The 5,993-nt window shown below is 44.3% G+C and overlaps 1 long non-coding RNA gene across 1 annotated transcript; it reads left to right on the top strand.

The window, feature by feature from the left end:
* Nucleotides 1-785: 785 nt before the first annotated feature.
* Nucleotides 786-5,606, top strand: LOC106782435 (uncharacterized). Its single transcript, XR_001379500.3, has 2 exons — nt 786-1,001; nt 5,371-5,606. It is a non-coding gene; the product is annotated as an uncharacterized lncRNA (long non-coding RNA).
* Nucleotides 5,607-5,993: the final 387 nt, after the last annotated feature.

Below are 5,993 nucleotides of genomic sequence, written 5' to 3'. Positions count from 1 at the left end.
GGGAAAGTGACTGTCCCAAGGTCACACAGCAATTGAGTGGCACAGCTACCACATGTTGCTGATTATTTTCAACTCTTCCCTCTCTCACCCTCAATGCCGAAATCCTCCCTGAAGCAAAGCATTTTAGGCAGTGGGGCCTCTTCTCTTAGAGAGAAGATAATCAGAGAAACACATTCTTCCCAAGGTCTGAATGAACATCTTCCTGTCTCTACTCCCCCATTCCCAAATTGAAAAGTTACATTTTAAAAAAAGGAGTTTGCTTAACTTACGTTAAAACTGTGACAAAGGTGGTTCTCTAGACCAGATAATGTAGGGCTTTCTAAGGCTTAGTAAAGACTGCATTTTTTTGGGTCTGGCCCCGTGGCCTAGTGGTTAAGTTCGCACGCTCTGCTTTGGCGGCCCAGGGTTTCACCAGTTTGAATGGTGGGCACGGACATGGCACCGCTCATCAGGCCATGCTGGGGTGGCGTCCCACATGCCACAACTGGAAGGACCCACAACTAGAAACACACAGCTATGTACCGGGGGGCTTTGGGAGAAAAAGGAAAAATAAAATCTTTAAAAAAAAAGACTGCAGTTTTTTCTATGTGTGACATGGAGTCTAGGAGGGTTTCAAGTTATAACAAGGGCTGACATATGTTTAAAAAAAAATCCTTCTGGCTGTTGTATGATTTCTCCCTGCTGGTCCCTAAAAGACGTTGGGCAAAGGGAGGCGCATCAGCTCGGGGATGTGTGGTCCCTCTGTGGTGGGGGGCATTGGGATAGTGGCTGAGAAGTCCGAGGGAGGCAGGCTGTTCCAGGGCGGGCTGTTCCCGTGGGCAGCTGAGGGCACGTGTAGGTGACATCTGTCCCAGTTGATTAGAGGGAGAAGAGAGCCCAGAGCTCTCCTCCATTTGTCGTCAACTCACCAGACCTGAGACTACTCCTGGGGCTGGCTGAAGTCATGAAGCCTTTCCTGCTGACTCTGGCGGTGCTGCTGCTCTTGTCCCAGGTCATTCCAGGTAACCTGGACCTCTTCAGGGGGTGAGGGGTGGAGAGTGGGTCTTGGTCAGGGCGCTCCAGGGCCCGGGAGGATGGGCTGGCAGGTGGCAGGTGAAACACCTCTCATCTGGGGAAGAGAGGAGAGCCCCCAAATCCTGGGTTAGACCCCGCCCCACAATTCACTAGCTCTGTGATATCCCCGGGAAACTCCTTGGCTCCTTTGAGCTTCAATTTACTCATTTATCAATTTGAAATCATAAATCAGGTTGAAGGATTAACACTGAACACACTGAAACTTTGCTCTGCAAATGTAGCTTCTTTATTTTCTAAACCCACAGAATAGGGGAACCGGCACCCAGACAGCCAGCTTCGCTGGTGGCAGGTGCCAGACCTCAGGCACCAACAATGACCCCAGACTTTTCCCTTATTCCCTCGGACCCCCTCTCTTTGGTCAGCTCCAAGGGTCAGGGGCAGGTGGTCTAGGTTGTGAGGGGCATGGGGGAGGTCAGCGAAAGCATGGAAAGCGACCTTTTCTCACGATAACCCCTTGGATTTCACACTATTCACAACTGCCTTAAGGGAGACGGAATCTCATTACCATTGCCTGTCTGTGCCAGCCCCTGAACTAGAGCCGTGGAAAGGTTTTAAGTAGAGAAGGGCCCTCGTCAGACTTTCCCAGCGCAGGGTGCTAGGACCGTCTACCCCTTCTCATCTGACCGGAGCTTCCATCCCCACCACGCTCCAGGCATCTCCCTGACGTTTCCTCAGGGTCAGGACCTGAGCGCGCTGCTTGGGAACACTCTGGACTCACACCTTGTGTCTGCTCATGGTAGACACACACACGAAACACCATTCACCTGGGGAGGAGGGAAGGCCCTCCAAATCCCAGGTGAGAACCTGCTCCACCGTTTATTAGCTCTGTGACCCCCAGTAAGCTACTTGGTTGCTCTGAGTTCCAATCTACTTGTTTCTCTATTTGAAATAATGTATTAGATTGAGAGGTCAACATGGAATACACTGAAATTTTGGTGTGCAACAAACAACTGTAGCTTCTCTATTTTCTATAACTCATCTGAACTTTCCCAGGAACTTCCATCCTGCTGGCAGGAAAGCTGGAGCTTGCAAAGGGCACGCGGGCTGCAGATAAACTCAGCAGATAATTACATATCTTTTCTGGTTTAAAACACCCTCAGATTAATTTATTCTGCTTTGAGTGAATGTTTAGTCTTTCAGTGTTTCTGCTTTTACCCTCCTCTCTCCCTTTTCCTTCCCATCTTGGCAGCTGGATTTAGAGGACAGTGGATATGTCATTACTTAGTTAAATAATTCATTTATTCAATAAATATTGTTAGTGGATTCCAGGGGCCGGGCACTGTGACAGGTGCTGGAGACAGAGCAGTGAACCGACCACCCGCCCACACCCCACCCACCAACCAGTCACACAAACAAGATCCTTGTCCTCTCAGATCTTACATTCCGTGGGGAGGAGGGAGGCAGCGACAGAGTAAACAGGGGAGGGGATAGCAAATATCAGAGGAGCGGATTTGCTATTTAAAAAGGGCTGTTAAGGAACTTCCTCACTGAAAAGGTGACATTTGAACAAGATGAAGGAATTGAGGGGCGAGCCATGTGGATACGTTGGGAAGAGCATTCACGTATTAGCAGAACCACTTATAAAGAGATGCTTCACTTCATCTACTTTTGGTTACCTTTGGGTTTAGAAGGTTCAGAGAACACAGGGTAAATGCTTGACCCTGTCTTTGCCCATCAGTTTGCAAGATAATGAAATTGTTATTTGTCAGCCTCTGAGGTTGAGCCATTAGATTTTCTGAAATATTATTTTGAACTTATGGTTCTAAGCCACGAGTGCAATCTATTGCAGTTATCCCTATGGAAACACAAATTTCCCTCTTCTTGACCAGTGGCAATCTCTTCACTTTGGCTCTTGAGTGTTTTGATACATCTCTACCAGTCTTTGATAGCTTCCTTTGTATCTAGTATGGCAGAATATTTCAGGCTCATCTTATAATTTCCCGCCCAAGACCCAGAATAAGCCATATCTCCAAGAAGCCCTGGTTTCTTTTATTTCAGTGGGAAATGGTATTTTAAGACTACAATATGGGTGCCAGGGATACTAATTTCTATTGGTTGGTCAATGCAATGTTTCTAGCCTTTTTCAGTGACTAGAGCTGAAAAAATTCTATGATGTATCTATCTATCATCAATCATCTATCTATCTATCTATCACTCACATATTTAAAAATAAAATACGTGTGAGTTTATACTGGTACTTTCAATTCAAATTGAGAACTCAGATTCAAAACCAACTTCCTCTATTCACATCAGTATCTTTTTTCTTATACCGAGAATTCTGATTCTCAAGGTCACAGAAGACGATAGAATTAGAATATCCCATAATCACTCATTTGATTTACTCTTCATTACATATACAATAGTCTAAGTGTAGTAATACCACCACAACATGATCATTCAAACTAGTTAAAATTTCTGCATTTGCTCTCACCATTATTCTCCCATTTTGATATGTTACTGTATCTATATTGTCAGAACATATAGCCGTTACATACTCTGCTCCCTCCTTTTAACCCTCATTAATTCTAGTTCTACAGGCAACTTTATATTTAATGTTTGTTACCAGTCCTGTGTCAAAGCCTCCCTCCTTTGTTTGTCCAAAACTCTTTCCCTAGTAGATTCCTTAGGAAGGGCTCATGGGAACAATATTTCCTGAGTTTCAGTATGTTGATAACAGTTTGTTTTTGTCCCTTGTACTTGCAAGTCAGTTTTGTCAGATGTAACATTGTTTGCCCACTTTTTCTTGACTTGAGTGTCTTCTTCTTTTTTTTTTTTTGAGGAAGATTAGCCCTGAGCTAACTACAGCCAGTCCTCCTCTTTTTTTTTTGCTGAGGGAGACTGGCCCCGAGCTAACATTCATGCCCATCTTCCTTTACTTTATATGTGGGACGCCTACCACAGCATGGCGTGCCAAGTGGTGTCATGTCTGCACCCGGGATCCGAACTGGCGAACCCCGGGCCGCCGAGAAGCAGAACGTGTGAACTTAACCGCTGCGCCACCGGGCTGGCCCTGACTTGAGTGTCTTAAATATATGACTCCATTTTTTTTTCTCTGGCATAAAGCATCGTCAAATGTGTCTAGTTTTTATTTTTTTATTTTTTAAAGATTGGCGCTTGAGCTAATATCTGTTGCAAATCTTTTTTTTTTTCTTTGCTTCTTCTTCTCCCCAAAGTACCCCTGGTACGTAGTTGTATATTCTAGTTATAGGTCCTTCTGGTTGTGCTGTGTGGGATGTTGCCGCAGCATGGCCTGATGAGCAGTCCCATGTCCGCGTGCAGGATCTGAACCAGTGAAACGCGGGCCACTGAAGGGGAGCGCACAAACTTAACCACTCGGCCACGGGGCTGGGCCCTCTAATTTTTTTTTTTAACAAAAAAGTATAGTTTAATTTTTTTCCCTTATGTCACTTTGTATTTTTTTGGCCTGAATGCCCAAAGCATTCTTTTTCTTTAATGTTCAGTAATTTTACTGGAATATAACTTGCTTTGGGTCAGTATTCTCAAGTATGCCATAGACGCTTTCAGTATATGTTTTCAAATCTTTTTCTATTTTGGCAAAATGTATTGAGCGGTTTGTAGTATTTGTTCTGGTCCCTTGATTTTGTTTTCTTCTTTAGTGGTTCCTATTATTTGTATAGGATTTCTTTTGCCTATCATCAATATTTGGAATTTTCTGTTGATTCCTTTTTATCTCTTTCTTCCTTTCTTTTTGATTAAAACATCCTCTTTTCATCCTGTATTTCTATTAAGCTACTACCTCTTGTGTTTATTTGATCATGTGTTTCTTCTAGTTTAGTCTTTACTTATGAAATGATTTTTCAAATTTATAATTTGTTCTGAGGTCCTGTCATGTCATATCTGAATTTATTTAAAGCTAGTGGTTTTTATACATTATTTCACTTAATCCCCACAACAGTGCTCTGAGGTGGGTGCAATCTGTTCGTTTTAGAAAAGAGGAAATTGATGACCTGAGAAGGGAAGTAATCTGCTCAGCATCTTCCAGTTGGCTTGCTGTGTAGATAGATTTCAAATCCAGGTCTGTGGGTTCCAACTGTCCATGATCCTAATCCTCATGACCCACTGAGCCCGTGAGAGGGCACGTTCAGGAAGGGCTGGGATTGGAGTGGGCTGTCCAGAAAGGATGTGAGACGTATTACCACCACCCTATAAATCTGGAGCTGACTCCCCCGTTTTCTATGGTCCCCCTTTCCTGCCTGGCTGTTAGTCCTCTCAAGCCAGGACCTATTTCCCCTCAGGACTGATGTCAGCTCCCTTCTTTTTTTCTCTGTGTATCAGGCAGCGCTGAAAAATGCTGGAATCTTCATGGCACCTGCCGTGGGAAATGCGGCAAAAACGAAAAGTTCTTTCTTTTCTGCAAGAGCGGTAAACTGTGCTGCCTGAAGCTCAACTTCCAGCCGAATTTACCACTGAAGTCACTTAGTGCTTGAAGTTCGAGGGCACGAAAAAGAAGATAACCTTGCCCTGAGTCTGGCCTCAGTAGATTCCTGAGCTTTATTAAAACTCCATTGGCTGACTTCTGCATTTTTCTCATAACATGCCTTACTTATCAAACTCAAGCGGAAGAGGTGTGGGAAAGGAAGTATAGATAGGAGAGGAAACTGGACCTACTATGTGCTAGGTGCACACCTATTACCTCAGCTAATCCTTTCAGCCAATCCGAGAGGTAGATACTGTCATCACTTTTATTTTATGGATGGGGAAACTGAGGTTCAAACTGGTGAAGTGATTCACCCAATGCCACTCACGTGAGTAACATGAGGACGTACTGGGACTAAATCCTGGTCTGCATATAGGCTTGCAAATAGCTCCTTGCCTCCTGGAATGTTGCCAGTATAAATAAAAATGCATGTTGTATTTATTTGAATCTCTCAAGTAAAAAGCTGGGGGTCGAGAGCATT

The sequence above is a fragment of the Equus caballus genome, chromosome 22 (genome assembly GCF_041296265.1).
Source record: "Equus caballus isolate H_3958 breed thoroughbred chromosome 22, TB-T2T, whole genome shotgun sequence".
NCBI classification, from domain to species: domain Eukaryota; kingdom Metazoa; phylum Chordata; class Mammalia; order Perissodactyla; family Equidae; genus Equus; species Equus caballus.
This window is presented reverse-complemented; position numbering and strand designations above follow the sequence as displayed.